Source organism: Aquila chrysaetos, chromosome 2, assembly GCF_900496995.4.
Source record: "Aquila chrysaetos chrysaetos chromosome 2, bAquChr1.4, whole genome shotgun sequence".
Taxonomy (NCBI): domain Eukaryota; kingdom Metazoa; phylum Chordata; class Aves; order Accipitriformes; family Accipitridae; genus Aquila; species Aquila chrysaetos.
In genome coordinates this window covers 52,528,087-52,543,822 of record NC_044005.1, presented here as the reverse complement: position 1 = coordinate 52,543,822, position 15,736 = coordinate 52,528,087, and the positions used below count along the sequence as shown (strand labels likewise).

At 46.4% G+C, this 15,736-nt stretch overlaps 1 protein-coding gene and 1 non-coding gene across 6 annotated transcripts in view; one reads left to right on the top strand and one right to left on the bottom strand.

Moving 5' to 3' along the window:
* Nucleotides 1-3,442: 3,442 nt before the first annotated feature.
* TRNAE-CUC lies at nt 3,443-3,514 on the bottom strand. The gene has a single exon. It is a non-coding gene; the product is annotated as a tRNA-Glu (tRNA).
* Nucleotides 3,515-6,343: 2,829 nt separating this feature from the next.
* NCOA7 (nuclear receptor coactivator 7) overlaps nt 6,344-15,736 on the top strand; it is a 98,709-nt gene continuing 89,316 nt past the window's right edge. For 4 of the 5 annotated variants that reach the window (XM_030038040.2, XM_030038054.2, XM_030038022.2 and 1 more), the window contains exon 1: nt 6,344-6,534. The gene's annotated coding sequence lies outside the window, so the exon portion shown is untranslated. Of the gene's footprint in view, nt 6,535-10,906; nt 11,030-15,736 lie in introns of those variants that run through there. The other variant, XM_030038032.2, reaches the window with a different exon arrangement.

Genomic DNA, 15,736 nt, shown 5'->3' with positions numbered 1-15,736 from the left:
TTAAACTGATCTATAGTTAAAGTATAGTCTTCCTTACCTTCCTTATTTCTACTGCAGTGCATTCCCATCAACCTTTGTCGGGAGATGGAAGGCAACTGGGCAAGCTTTTGAGGAAGACCAGAAATGAAAGTAAAAATACTTGTGATCCAGTATCTCAGAATATATCACAGTTAGAAACAGTCAGCTACACTTTGAGAATGTGATGCTAATAATAATAATAATAATAGTAATAAAAACCATATTGACTTTATTGTTTGAAATACTTCTGTTCTAGCCTGTGCAGCCATGTGCCAGATCACTTTTGTAATGTGCTTTTGATTGTACTGCCAGTCCTCTGCAAAATAGCTCCACCTTTTTCTGGGGCTTCAGCAAGCCAGTGGCATGAGTTACTTCTTATTTAAAACAAAAATATCAACAAAGATTCCAAGAAAGTTGCTTCTTCCACCTGTTAAAAACAAGTACCCTGTTCCTTCCCTCCATCATGTTAATTTAAGGCCCAGGAAACGGGGAGTCGGAAACTGCGGTAACTGTTCAACCGACACTGAAGGTGAACACTGATCCTGGAGTCTTTTCACCCCAAACCAGGACACCTTTAATCACAGTGGGACCTGAAACGGTAGGACATCAGCAAGAAGACTGGTTCCCACTCTTTGCCTGGTGGATATTTGTCTTCTGCATGAGGGCAAATTTCAGGTCTGGCATTGGACTGAAAAGGGGTTGGGAAGGTCATTAGGTAGCCTCTTCAGAGACTATGCTTTCATTCCTATCAAAATACTGGAAACTGTACTCTTCCTTTGTGTGCAAGAGCTATTCTGGTGACTTTTCTAGGTTTCTAAAGGCTTACATATGATTATCCTTTCTCAGATGACTCTAAAGCTGGACTCACAGGGCTAAGAGTGTGCAAACATACTACTGCAAAAAGAGTTAAAACCAAGGGAAATGCGTCTTTTGTTCCTATTCTGTAAAACCATACCTATACCTATTCTGGAAAACTAGTCAACACCCAAAATTCACTTTAGCTGCTTCTAAAATGACCCATCATTTTCTGAGGTAGAAAACAGCAACTTCTTCCACCAAGCACTGAGCCTGAAGAGAGAGGGGGGAATCTCAGAGACCTAAACAGCTATCTCAGTGCAACTCACGTAAACTGGTAATTATAGGGGAAAGTCCAAGACAAAATAACAAAATTAGGACTCCCAGGATCTTAGGAGACCCACTGAGCTACTCCCCTGGCCCAGTCTGAGACCCCTGCTGAGATGCTCGCCCAGCCTGCTCTCAACAACCTCCAGCCATAGGAATGCAATAATTCCTTAGGTTACATCCTTTGGTCCTTGCACTTAACTGTTATCGGGCACCTTTTCTTAATACCTACAGGATGAGAACAGCCCTTTTGACTGTTTGCTTTCTGCCTTAAAGCAAAGGTGATCCCATCCCTTTGCACCCCCTTGAAGCTTCTTTGTCATGAAAAATATAGTGGAGGACCTTGGGATTTCTCAGGAGGCACTCCTATCTGCTTGGAGGGCAGCCCAGACTGCAGTACGCCTCCGGCACACCCTGGGAAAGGCAGCCAAAGCCATTATTTCCAGTGGTGCTTTCACATCAGGGCAAAGTATTCCTGCATAACTGTGGCCTGCCAATATTAAGGAGTTATATGGGTGATGCAAGGGCCCTGGATTGCTCCTGGCAGCAGGGAGGATCCCTGCTAAAGCATAATCTGCCAGGTGTGCTAGCCTCTGTTTTGCAGTCCGTCTAAGCTAACGAGTATATTCATTTATTATCAGTATTTTTTGTTTTACCTACAGCAGTGTACTGGGTCTGCCTGGGATGGAGCTTATTTTCCCCATAGCAGTCCTCACAGTGCTGTGCTTTTTATTTGTAGCTAGAAGGGAGTTAGTTGATAACACACCAGTGTTTTGGCTACTGCTGAGCAGTGCTCCCACAGCATCCCACATCTCTCCAACACTCCCCAGGCCGGTAGGCTGGTGGGTGTCAGGGGGAGAGTTTGGGAGGGGACACGGCCGGGACAGCTGACCCAAACTGACCAAAAAGGGATATTGCCTACCATATAACTGTCGTGCTGAGCAATAAAAGCTAAGAGAGGGATTAATTTTTAAGGCATTTGTCTTCCAAAGCAGTGACTATGTGTACCGAGGCCCTGTTTCCCAGAGAGTCAATGGGCATCACCTGCTGATGCAAAGTAGAAAATAAATCTTTTTTTTTTTTTTGCTTTGCTTCCACGCGTGGCCGTTGCTTTCTTTCATTAAACTGCCTTTATCTCAACCCACGAGTTTTTCATCTGATTTTCTCCCCCCGTCCTGCCGAGGAGGGGGGGTGAGAGGGCGGCTGGGTCGGGGTCTGGTGGCCAGCCAAGGTCAGCCCACCGCAGGCAGGCACTGCTCCACCACGAAAGGAGAGGTTCTCCCACTGCCCCCTCTCTCACCCCCCAAATCACGGGCAGCGGGGGCTGCCGGTGAAGAAGAGCAGCTCTTGCTGGAGCCCTGGATGCGGGTTTGGATGCGCAGCTGAAGGGACAGAGCTGGGAGCTCCTCTCTCCTCCCCAGCTGCCAGGGCACCCGCACCGGTTTTAGGAACTGAGGTGTGGTGGGGGCTTCACTGCAGGAGGGAGCGAGGCAGATGCTAATGACGGGGAGGTATTAATTAAAACTCCCTTTGCCCTCCCCGTTTATTTCTGTCCACCTCCCCAAGAATACCTGGGATCTCTCTTGCCCCCCCCCCAAACCATGTACCCAACAACCCCGCGTGGTGGGGGCTGCGCAAATACCCTGCGAAGAAGCAGTCCGCTCCTGAGGGGAGCGAACTCCGTGGAGGATCGCAGCCCCCTTCCCGCCAGGAGGGAGATGCAGGGGACGGACGCGTCCCACCTTTTCTGGGGGAACAACACTCGCTCGCAGAGGTGTGTGCGCACCAGTGACAGCTACGGGGGTCCCTGCTGCCACGGCTCAAAGATTCATGACAGCACCGAGTGACCATTCATCTGTTGGGGGGGGGGCAAGGGGTGGGAACACCCTTCGCTGTCAGAGCAGCCAAAAAAAAAAAAAAAAAAAAGAAAATATGGTATTTCTAAGCGATGGGCAACAGCCCTGCCAGTGCACTTTTAGGCAGGCAGTGCTCGGCAGCCCTCCGCTGACTGCTAGAAACCCTGTGGGTGGGCACGGGGTGTCCGTGGGCGGTTTTGTGAAGGGAAGACTTCCAGACAGGCGCTTCCCCCGCCCGCCCGCACCTGCACAGGGCGCCGAGACTTTACACGCTCCCTTCGTGCGCGGCTCCTCCAAACTACCGCTTGCGTCTTAAAACTCGCTTCTGGGCAGCAGTCGGCCGTTTGCTCCCTGAGTTGTAAGAGCAGAAAGAGAAGTTGGGAGAGAATCCTGAAAAGCAAAAGGGTCAGGGAGGGAGGTGGGGGAAAAAAAAAAAAAAAAATCTTTTCCCTGACCGGGAATCGAACCCGGGCCGCGGCGGTGAGAGCGCCGAATCCTAACCACTAGACCACCAGGGATCCACACACATCACTTCCTATTCCTTCCTCAAGAGCTAACTCCCACAACCACGCCCCCCGCGCCTCACCGCCCTATTAGTTTGTCTTCTTCGTGCTCCCACCTCCCGGCCAGTACCAAGTCCCGGAGGCAGCTGGGTGTAGGCAGGGACGTTCCATTCCACCCCACGGAAAAGGGGGGGAGGGCGGCGGCAGGGTGGGGCGGAGGGAGGGCGCCTCAGGCGAGGCGGGTGAGGGCCCTCGCCGTGGGCGGGAGGTGGGATGGCGGCGGGACGGAGCCCCCGGCCCTGCCGCCAGTGCGGCGGTGCAGGAGTGGGAGCAGGCGTGCCCCCCACGGCGCGGCAGGCAAGAGCTGGGCGGCCGGGTCCTCGGCGGCAGCGGGGTTGTTTTTTCCTCGTTTCGTGTTGCCTGTCCCCGCTGTTCCGTACAGGATAGTCTCTGTGCGGGCCGTTGCCGCGGCGGCTGCGGGCAGGGCCTCGTCAGCCGAGCGCTCTGCGCTGCAAACCCCGGCCGGTGGCAGCGTGCTTGTGGTGCTTTCCCCCGCTCCGTCTTAACTGCTTTTCAGGCAGGCGGTGGAAACAAAAAGAGCACAGCTTGGGCGGTTTTCGGTGTTTGGTCTGCGGGGGAGAGGCGATCAGAAAGGCCTACCTCAGGTGGGAGCCCGTGGCTCCCCGGAGGGAAGCCTGACTGGCCTTGCGCTGCCAGGGCCCTCTTGCAGGATCGATAGGAATCTGGAACTTTGCTTCTTTTGGTGAGGTTTCCCTGAGGGAGGAATCTGGGACTTTGCTTCTTTTGGTGAGGTTTCTCCAAAAGAGGAATCTGGAACGTTGCTTCTTTTGGTGAGGTTTCTATGAGAGGCGTGAAAGCTCTACCGCGGATGCAGATGACATCTGCATAAGTGCTTTTTCCTCTGGCATGTTAATTTCATCGGCAACGTAGATGTGTGAGCCGTGATAGCCAAAGTAATTTTCCCTGTTTAAGCAGTGACCATAAAATACGAGGGTTTGCTCTACACAAGCAAATTCTCTAGTTCTCAGACCCTCTGCCTCTGAAATGCATTATATATGAAACCTTTTCCCTGTTAAGATAGATAAGCTTCAGACTTCATGCTTGTGGGCTATGCAAATATGCCTTAGCTTATCTTGAAAAGCTTTAGAGTCTGAAAGCAAACTTAGGGAGACCTCTTTCTTCAGAGATGTACTGAGGAGGTTTGGTTGTTTGGTTTCCATCTCACCAAAGTCCCTGTTCAGCCAATGGTGCATTTCATGCCAAACCTTTCACGGTAGCAGGCTTGGATCAAAATGTGTATCTCGATTGTGATGGAGCTTTCTTTTGTCCAATGTGAGCAGTTTTACTGTGCGATGATGTAGATAACTTACAAAATGTGAGGTTCCCATCAGGCCCTATTAGATACAGTCAGATACCTTACATACTGCAAGAACTGCGCTTGATGTGTTTAGTGATAGCAGCTTCTTTGGTAAGACGAGGGCATTTCAGTCCCTGAGGAGACAAAGCTGTGGAGCACTGGAGACAGAGCACAGCTCAAACTGAGGGTACCACCAGGGCCTGAGGTGACTGCAAAGAGGGGGACGTGGTTAGGTGGGAGAGGTCACCTGGTCCCAGCAGGTAATCTGTGCCCCTTCTTGAAGAGCAAGGCAAAGTGGGACCTGGTTTCCTGTAACTATGAGCCAAGGGAAAATTTGCCAGTGCAAATGTAGGGATGATTTTGGCCCCAGAACCTGCAAGGAACACCAACCAAATATTAAGGTGGTTCTATACCACAGAAACTGAGGTAGCTTTAAAGGAGTTTGTATGCTTCACTAGCTCTGTGGTTAAAAGCATAGGCTTCCCCACCCTGGGTGCTTCTCAGGTGGGTTTTGGAGGGGTCGTGCCTTCTGTGCTTCCACGGCTGTGATGCTAGCAGCACTTGAGACAGCTAAGTTAAAACTAGGGTAGGTCTGCGTCAGCTTCATTTGGAGTGTTGAAGACGTGTGTTACAGAAGGTTCGTTGCCACTCTTTGTTCTTAGAGTACCTCTGTTGTGTGACACCTCAGAGGAATGCAGGGGTGAGCCCCCCAATTCTTAAGCTGCCTGAGTGACAGAGACAAAATATTCCCTCTGACAATTTCAGAAAAGTAGCTGACCCTATGAAAGAGGGGATCTCATGGCTGATGGCAGGGTGGGCAAACGTGTTTCATCCATGTCTTAGGAAAGTGTTAGATGTAGAAAAAAATAATTCCTGCTCTGTTATCATATAATCGTAGAATAGTTTGGGTTGGAAGGGACCTTTAAAGGTCATCTAGTCCAACCCCCCTGCCATGAGCAGGGACATTTTCAACTAGATCAGGTTGCTCAGAGCCACGTCCAACCTGGCCTCGAACACTTCCAGGGATGGGGCATCTACCACCTCTTTGGGCAACCTGTGCCAGTGTTTCACCACCCTTATCATAAAAATATTCTTTGTTATATCTAGCCTAAATCTACCTTCTTTTAGTTTAAAACCATTACCCCTTGTCCTATCTCTATGCTTGACAATTAGCAAGTTATTTTCAAGATGTGTAATGTATCATACTAAATTTCTATTACCCAGTGAAAGGCTCGTTGATGACAGCTGTAAGAGTAGTGCAAACTCTAATGTATGTACTAGAGAAGTTTCACTGAAATAAGAAATCTTTTCCTGGATGTGAACCCAGGTTGTGGGGTGCGGGGGGCTGACCACTAGACCACCAGGAAAGTAGCACTGAGAGTCATATGCTGTCTAGTTATTTTTAGAAATAGCTTTCTTTTCTGTACAAGTCATGTGCCTCTTCTCTGGTTTCCTATATCTGATAGAGAAACGCATCAGTGAAACTGTCAGCGATTCAGCCTCCTGCCAGCGCAGAAGCAGCCAGTGCCTGTGCCTGCATCCCCGCGATGCTAGTTGGAGAAGAATGATCCTCCTGAAAGCGCCAGGGAAGGAATGTCAGAGGCCGATGTTTCTTTTCACTTAACACAACGGGACGGCAGTGTGTCAGTAAAACCAAGTGAGTAACATTCAATGCTAGAGGTACTGTGCCCCAGCTTTCAGAGTTTGGTATGCAAAGCTGAATTTTGGAACCTGAAAAATCAGAGCGATTACTTTAAATGCAAGCTGTAAAGTAGCATGCAATTAACTTGTCTGTTCCATATGAATATATTACATTTTATTATTACTTTAATTTGCCATGTTAATTGATGTGTGACAGTAGGTTTACTATGTGAAAACAACTAAGAATAACATCAAAGTAATGTGCTAATTTACTGAAAGTATATTATTTGGGTATGCTTCTGCTGTATAATGGTAAGTACAAATTGTCTTTAGTACCTGGGGTACATGCTTCAGCACTAGTGAAAATCCTTGATTTGCACAGAAGTTGTAAATGCTATTTATAACTATGTGTAATGTGTGCATTTATCACTCCTCTCTTTCCTCAACTGTGTATTTCATCTGGAAAGTCTTGGCATTAACTTTTCTTCTTTAAGTTAGACTGCTTTAAAATGTACATCATCCCAGTTTCAGGGAGGTGTAGAGGAGAGGGAGGAAAAGATGATGCACAGTCTTTTGCTGTTTTATGTTTAATTTCCATGTATGGTCAGAATGATTACTTAACTGTTAGATTATAATGATTTTCTGGGGGAAAAATACCATTGTGGTTTATATTTCTTATATCTACTTTCACCATAATAGTGGTTTTATGGAAAGAATCTAAGGAAGGTCTCAAAAGGCGTTGTCCAAATGTTACAGCAGTTCTGATACTCCTAGCTCCAAGATCATCTTCCAAGCTGCACAGTGACTTGCTCTATCTTCTTGTATTTTAATTTAAGTAGGGCTAGAGGGCAGTATGCGAGAATTTGCAGTGTCATGTCTTAATACTGTGAAGACTAGGCATTCACTATTTACAGAAAATATTTTAAAGATCCTGAAGAAAAATGGGGGAGTAACTCACCAGCAATACTTTTATAAATAATTGTACAAGTTCTTGTATTGTTTTCCTTGATCTTCCGTTCTTCCCCTGACACCGTATTTGGTCCAGGAGAACCTGTGTCAGCTTTTTTTCTCTTAGCCTGTGCTAAAATGCACGTGATTCTGGGGTTCGGGATAAGGTATGGCGGTGGGGTGTCCACTGAGCTCAACAAAATATCTTAGTTGAAACAAATATGACTTTTTTATCATCTCCTCATGTATCTCAGCAGATTCCTTTTCTTTTACAGTCTTTCTTCTGCAGAGCATTTTGGAAGCAACTTCTGGTTTGCTCTACTAGACAGTAGAAACGGGTGCACAGAATCAGTTATTAGGGGAGAACTTCTTATAAAAGTTTCAAGCTGTGGTCTCTTTCTCTGTCATTTTTGTGAAAACTGTAGGTATTTTCAGTAACTCGGTCAAATTGAGTTATATCCAGACAATCAATTCAAAGTTACAGGGTTAGTTGGGGACACTCAGAAAATTCATCATTACATAAACCGAAGAAACTAGGCTAAAAATAGCAATGTATTGTTACAGAAGTCAACCCCCAGTGCATGGTAGGATCAAGCAGAGCCTCAATTATGCATAAAAGTCTGCCTATATGAAACCTATTTTGTGACTACTTCATGGTGAATAATTGTAAGAGTAATTGGGGAAAAAACAGGATGACTGCTAACGGCAAAAGAAAAGATTGGTGTCACCTTTATTTTATACCTTTTCAAAACTGGACTGTTATGGTATTCAAGCTCATCAGTGTAATGATGGCAGGTTGTCTTTCTTAAATAAATGAGCTGTAACCTAACAGTTACAGATGTTAAAAAAAAAATAATTACATGAACCACACATGAGCAACACGGTATTTTTTTATATTAGCGTAAGCTGATCTGACTGCAGGCCATAAACTTCTTGTCAGTACTTCTGACAATTTTTTTCTCTGTAATGTATGCAGCTCTATTAATATTCACTGAAGTGCGTATTGTGGGAGATCAACCCCTATTCAAACACTGTACTTAAGTATCCCAAGTCTATTCTGTCTTCCATGTGTTATTATACATGTGAGTTTGTGTGAGAAATCTTTTTCAAGGGTAAAAATTCACAATTTGGTAGTGATTAAAAAAGCAAACTTGTATTTTATCTCCATCAAAATAGTGCAATAAGTGATAAACCAAATGTGCCCAATCCTGAAATGAATGAGCGACATGAATTTAAGATTTTCTGAGATTTTCTAAACATTGATATCACAAAGACAATTAATAAAATTATGTTAGATCATTTGTATTCAAATCAATTGCCATGGATCCTATTGCCACGAGAAAGAGCAAACCATTCAGACCATCTTCTATCCTCTATGCTATAGAGAGACCAAAACTAAATTTTATTTCAGAGGTTTTATTTTGAAGGTCATGTGTGTGTATATAATCGTTTTAACAGATAGTCAGGCATTACCTCTTACTTCCAAACTCAGTAAAAGAAAATGGTACATTAGGTCCCACTCACACAGTTTCTTCCAATGACATGAAGTCTGTGGGTTGAGCTCCAGGCAATAACCCACAGTGCTGTAACCAGAACTTGTATGATGCTTCTGTTCCAGCCCTAGCCTGCTTATTCTGCTGCTCTGACAGGAGCTTGAGTAATTTCTTCCCCATGCCAGTAGGCTAGAATATGTATTTGAAATGCTTGGGGCAATGTAAATACTGTAGAAATGTGTAGTTTCTTTGTCTGCTGTATGGAATCTATGCATTGTCCTCATAGAGCTTTCTACACAATGCAGTAGAGGTGCTTGGAACGATGACGGACAGTGAACTGGTACATTAGGACAGAGACAACTTTTCCTGGAGCTAAAATAAGGTGTTAGTCACTGTCATTGTTGTGCAAGTTCAGCTGAGAGCTAAGTGGGTTTTCCACACTTGGATGGATAGGGCTGCATGTCTTCTACTGCAGTTTGGCAAATCCGAAAGAAGTCAAGTAAGCGCTACTCATTTAGGTCTGCAGTTTTCTTCCTCTTTTTTCCCCATTTTGTTACCTAAGCAGTACTGGAGGAGTAACTGAGAGCAGGGCCCCATGCTATGCTGCATTAGAGAACCCTCGTGTCAGTGAGGTCTTGGAGATTTTAACCAGGGTAACTTTGGGTTTGCCTGACTGTTGCCCGCGTAATAATATAGATACAAGATGTAGTAACTGCAGTATGCTATCAAAATGTATCCTTTAAGCAGGAGACTATGTTTTAAAAAAAGATCTGTACCTTGTAAAATAAACTGTTTTGGAGGAAAAAACCAAACCAACCAAAACTGATGCAAACTTCAATTTTAGCTGGAAGTAGAGCAGCAAGTTTCATGGAGGAGTGGAGATGGTTATTGTCCCCGTGCTGACACTGAGTGGTAGAAGGCACATGCTACGGGTAGGGCAATGGTAGGGGTGGGAGGTGGCTGCGTGTCCATATTGGAGTTGCATTCGGTCCTGAAATTGACACAAATGATTTTGAAATGGATCTTTAAGCAGCTGCTAAGTTAAAAAATAGGCTGTTGACAGATATCCTTCTTAGTTAAAACTTGTTGGATGTGTAACATTATAACTACTAAGAAAATTGATTCTGATGTTGAGACACCTGCGCACCACTTGCTATTTTATTTTTGCACATTCTTTTAGTATGTGTATGTATACGCTTTGCGTTTTAGTTTATGCAGGTATCTGCCTATCTTCAGGCTTTTGAACTGCAGAATTGGGGGTTTAATGGTGTTACGATACCGTGGGCCTCTCCCTAAGCTTTCTGCCCTTTCAGAGCTGGTTACTGACCGAAGGAGGGAATAGGAAGCTGTATCTTGTTTAGGCTAGCCACAAACGTCTAGAAGGGTTACCTGGAGTTATCTCGGGTAAGGGAATGGAGTTCCTGGTACCTGTAGCAGGTTTTGGGGGTTGGGCGAAGAAGCCTGGGTGCTGGCAGCGTGGCAACAGCAGATCCAAGTTTGCAAGGTTTTCAGTTTCCCAGGGATCTCAAGGCTTTGCTTAACCTCCATTTCCAAAACGGGCTGTTTTGTTTCAGTACTGCCCTTGAGAAAACTCCTCTCCGGAGGCAGAGCCCAGCGCTTGGGCTTTATGAAGAAACACTCCGCGCTCGGCGTTCTTTTTTTTTGGCCCCCAAGACAGACCCCTTTCCCCAGCACAGGGCTTGCCGGCACCGCACCGCGCCGCGGGGGGTGGGTGCCGGGTTCCGTGAAGCGGCTCGGGAAAAGCGCACCCTTCCCCTCCTTTCCCTTCCCTTCCCTTCCCTCCCGGCCCGCTGCCGCGCTCCGGGCCCCGGTACCGGGGCGCTGCCCCCTGCCAGACGAGAGCCCGCCGACCCCCGGCCCCGCAGCCGGCCGGGAGGCGGGATCGGCGGGGCGGGGCGGAGAGCGGCGGGGCTGGCGCTGCTCCGGCCGAGCGGGGAGCGCTGCAGCCGGCGCTCCCGCAGCCGCCTCCCGCCGCCGCCGCCCGGTAGCGGGGCCTGGGCAGCGTACCGTGCCGCGGGGCCGCCATGCCACCGCCCGCCCGCCCTGCAGGTGCGCGCCGCGGGGGAGGCCGCCTTATTTTTGCTGTTTACGCCGTGCCGAGGGGAGGGCGGGGGGCGGCGGGCGGGCGGCAGCGTCTGCTCGGCTACGGCCTTGTTGCCGGGCGGGGGGTGCGGGGGCCGGAGGGGCCGTTTGCCTGCTCGGTTCGTGTGGGGAGGTGGGGGGCGGCCCCGCGCTGGAGATGCGTTTCTGCTGGGGCGTGTGTGTGGCCGGGAGGTTGCGGGGGGGCGGCGGCGGCGGTGACCTGCCCGCCGTGCTCAGGGTGCCTGCGAGCCCCGGGTTTCGCCTCTGCTGCCGCCTTGAACCGGCCGAGGGAGCTGAGCGGATTGCTTTGTTGGCTTTCACGGCCCCAAAGCTCATTTATTTCCTCCCTCCCGAGATCTTGGATGACTTACTGGAATGTTCCAGGCTCTCTCTCTCTCTATTAATTTATAGTTTCAGGTTGTCATGATTAAGAAGCGCTGCCGGGGGCCAGAGGTGTGTTAGTAACTGATTTTTGTCTCTCTAATCTGGGCAACGGACTTTCAGTGCCTCATCGTATGCTACTTCGGAGTTGTTTTTCGGCTGCAGGGGCTTACCTGCGTGTTGGTGATGTGCGTGCAATATTACAGTGCTAAAGGATGCAGTAACTGTTTGTCCTCTAGGTGATGAAATAAGATGATGAACGCTTAGACTCAGTAACAGGCTTTTACCATGTGTTTACTTTACATGCCACAATTATTGTTCTCCTATTAAGCAGTCATACGTTTCTTGTATTAATGCGTAATGATGGACTTTTAAGGTGGGTAGGTGCCCATTAGTCGATTATGGTTTGCCTCAAATGCTGTGACCCAGACTAAGGGCCTGTGTTTGGATACTTACAATGCATATTGATGAACTCTCCCAGCATATTGAATCAGCAAGTGTTTACATAGTGTGGAAATCACGTTTTGCTAATATTGTTCTTTTGGAGGTGTATGTATACAGACACAGAGTTCAGAAAATTAACGGAGAAGGCAGTAGAAAACGCCAAGAAAAGTATGCGTGCGTATATACTTTCTGAATGAAAATTACTTTATCAGAAAGATATGTCTTTAAATGTAAGTCATGGTTAAAAATATATAAGTCCTAGTGCATTTTAGGCTGCTTTCTCTTTCATTCTTTTACTGGGAAGATGTCTATAAATGTACACAAAATATTTTAAGGATCTAAACAGGCAAGTAATGTTGGTCCTGTGAAGAGTTGTATTGAAGCTGTTGGGACTGCTTGTAGACAAAATGTTGTCTGACGGCTTTCGCCCCCGGCTTTTTTTTTTTTTTTTCAAATTTTTTCTTTTTTTTTTTTTTTTTTAATAACGAATCAAAATCTTGGGCTTGGAAGGAAATTGTATGCTTCACTTAAATTCAGTACCTTTTTTTCTTGTTGTGTGTTATGTTAGGAAAAACAACGCTTCTAGAAATACTGATCTGTCTAAGTCAGTTGTGAGGCACAGTCTCTCAGTCTTGCTCCTTGCCTTTGCCCAGTGTCCTGTTCTTACTGCACCAGCAGCCACACTCCCATTTGGATTCATCACATCTACTGCCAAAATGATAAGTGATTCCCTTTGGAGTTGAAGTGACTTAGAATTGATTGGAACGGTCGTCCTCTTGTTGTATAGGAATATGGCTTTGTTGCTTTGTGTATCCAGGATTTTGAAAGAGAAGAGTACACTTGGCTGGGGATTGGCTCTAGTAAATATTTGGCTAGCTTATGGTCCTGACTTCAGTGGACAGCTTGCAGTGTTAGGGAATAAGTTCCTCTATTCAAATAAAGGTGAATTCATTGGGAAGTCATTTGGGTTGGAGAGTAACATTTCTTCAAAAAGGTTATTAACAAAACTGTGAGAATCCTATAGATGGGTGCTGCAGCCAGAGTGGCTCCCTGCAGTCACCCATCTGGGTAAGTGTTTCAAAGATGAGAAATTAGCGTGAGCCTCTGCAGCATGATCTGACACAAGAAATTACTGCTCCAGGTAGCTGGAGATGTTCACAAATGATAATTATGATGGAAATGAGGGATGGAGGGACTCAATTTCCCTTTGCTTTCCAGTAGGCATTGAAGGAAAGCTGGAATATAACCAATGTCGAGAAAAATGGTAAAACTCCCTGTCTGGCATCTGGGTTGTGTCCTCTGTGTCTCAGCAGGTGCCTGATGCAGCAGCAGGCAGTCGTAGTCCTCGGCTGTACTGGCAGGGTGAATCTAGTGTCATCACCCAAGAAGCAGCAGACTGACAACTCTCTTATTCCTCGTGATCAATAAGCCAAAAAAGTCTAAGGCTTTATGGGCGCAGCTCTTGTTTTAGTGAGGTATCCGATCGCTGGTGTAGTCATTGACAGTGGGGATGGCTGCCTGCCGCAAAGTTGGTGGTTTCTCGCTCCCTGCTGTGAGGGAGCTGGGCCTCGGGATCTGCGCCCTTGTGGAGGAAAATGCACGAGTCACGCTGCTACTGCTGCAAGTTTGTCCTGGGCGTTAAGATTGCTTTCCCAAAAAGAGAAAACGTAACACTACAGTTGAGGAGTGAAGTCAGTGTTAAGAGCACTCACTTAGGTGGCCTCCTTTGACCAGGAAGAAAAGCAGGGTAGGAGAAACAAGTTTTCACATTTTGTTATGTTTTTTTAAAAATCTGACTGGTTTCCTTATTCCCATGTCATTTTTCCCTAGCCAGATTCATGAAACAGTGAGGCAGTGACAAAATTCACAGCAAGCTAGAGGGATTATATTCCCCCCGCAAATGTAATGTTTCAGATCGATACATTAAACACATACATGGCAGTATTCTTTTTTTCCCCCTTTTCTTTGCAAACCCTTCTGATTGTAGGCAAAAAGCTGTCCTTCTTTGTTCTTGATCAAAATATCAGGCAGGTGTGAGTGGCTGTGCTGTTGCTGTAAGGTGTCTGTTATGAACTGTCTGTTCAGTTTTGGGGTGGGCAGCACGCTGCAGCGGGGCAGGGGGCTGTGGTTGTTTATCTGCAGGTTCTCTTCTGCTTGCCTGCAAGGGCAGGGTGCAGGCAGGCTTCGTGGGGTCTGTCAGTACTTCCTGATGGGTTGCAATGCAGAAGGTAGTAGTAAGTGCCAAGAAGGGTGAGTTACTCCAGGTGCAGTGCTTTGCTCTTGCACCTGTGCTGCTCCCAGTCTCTGACCAAGCTTGGAGAAATAGTACTAGTATTTCAGCTTAGTACCATATAGCATCCTAGTGACATACGTGTACTTACTTGAGACGTAATGATTTGTCATGGAACCACAGTTTATCCTTTAGGAAGACTTCTGGCTTAGACTTGAGCTCTCAGTGGACAGAGTACTCCTCATAATCTTAGTAAGTCTTTCTGATTGTTACTTACCTTGTTTTCAAGATGCGAGCTGTGCTTTCAGTTGCATGCCTCAAATTCCATGTGTTGTGTGGTCCTATGGCCTTGTCAGCTAGATGCAGCTGTTCCTGCTCTCAGTTATACTGTACCCTGTAGTACTCATGCCTTGTAATTAAGCATTAGCCCTCCTCTGGTATGCTACACGTAGATCCCACTGAGGTGCCACTTTTTTCCTTTTGTTGCCTTTCTTATGGCTACTATGTATGCTTTACAGGTTTGTTTTTCAACATCCTTTTTGAAATGCAGGTTGTATGACTACCTGTCATATTTAAGTAATGATGATATCAACCTGGTTTAGAGGAACAGAAAACATCCAAGCTGAGCAGGGAAGTTATACCTGTTTATACAGGCAAGATTTGTGTTCACCTTTTGGTTACAGTGTCAAATTAGGATTGTTTATGTTTCATTCTGTGTTCACTTAGCAGGATTTAAAAGCCTTTTATTAATAGCTACCAATTTCTAGAAAGGAAATTTTCTTACAGTGGTCTCACCCATTAGTGACTGATTTTGGGATCTTCCCATAGTGTTTCCGTAGATATCTGAGAGACATTTCCCTAAAATCAAAGACTCCCCGGGCAAAGAGCTGTCCCAGTGCAACAGTTAGAGGAAATCACAGCTTTGTTTTACAGAAGTTCATAGTGAGAGCTACTGCTTCCTTGAACTCAGCCTTATCTTAAGAAAAGGTAATTTATTCCCTGACTCATTTTTCAAGTAAACTTAACCTTTTCTAACAGTGCTCTCTCTATCTGCTGCTACTCCTGTCTGTTTTTTTCTACTTGCTGTCCCACATGCCATCTGTCTTATTTTCTGGTTTGTTTTCTTTTTAAATACTCTAAGCTAATGCAGCAGATAGAAGTATGAATATTTATGAACCTTCACTGCCACCTTCCTTCCCTCTGAGGGGAAGAGGTGTGGATGGCTTCCTGCCAGGTCGGATGATGCTGTGATTGCAGAAGCTAATTGGGATCTGCCCAGGTTGTTACTTGGAGGGGATGCTACAAGGAACAACTCGGTATTGTCAGTGGCTGAGCAGTGCTTGCATGCTGTGTCAGTAGTCACTGTGCACAAATAATGTAGTAGGTAGCACTAGTCTATTGCTGTAGTTAACGGTCTCGTGGTCAAGTAATGCCCCAGTCTGGTGGCAAGGGCTTTATTTTACCATCAACTTAAGAAGTAGCATTTTATAATGCTTTTTAAGTAGCTGTACTGATGCCAGAGACCTGGGCACTTCTGATAAAGCTGGGTGTAATACTGTATGCAGGTTTTTGTAGCTGTAACAAGCTCAGCAAAGCTTTGTAGGCCAGAGAGTGGCTTG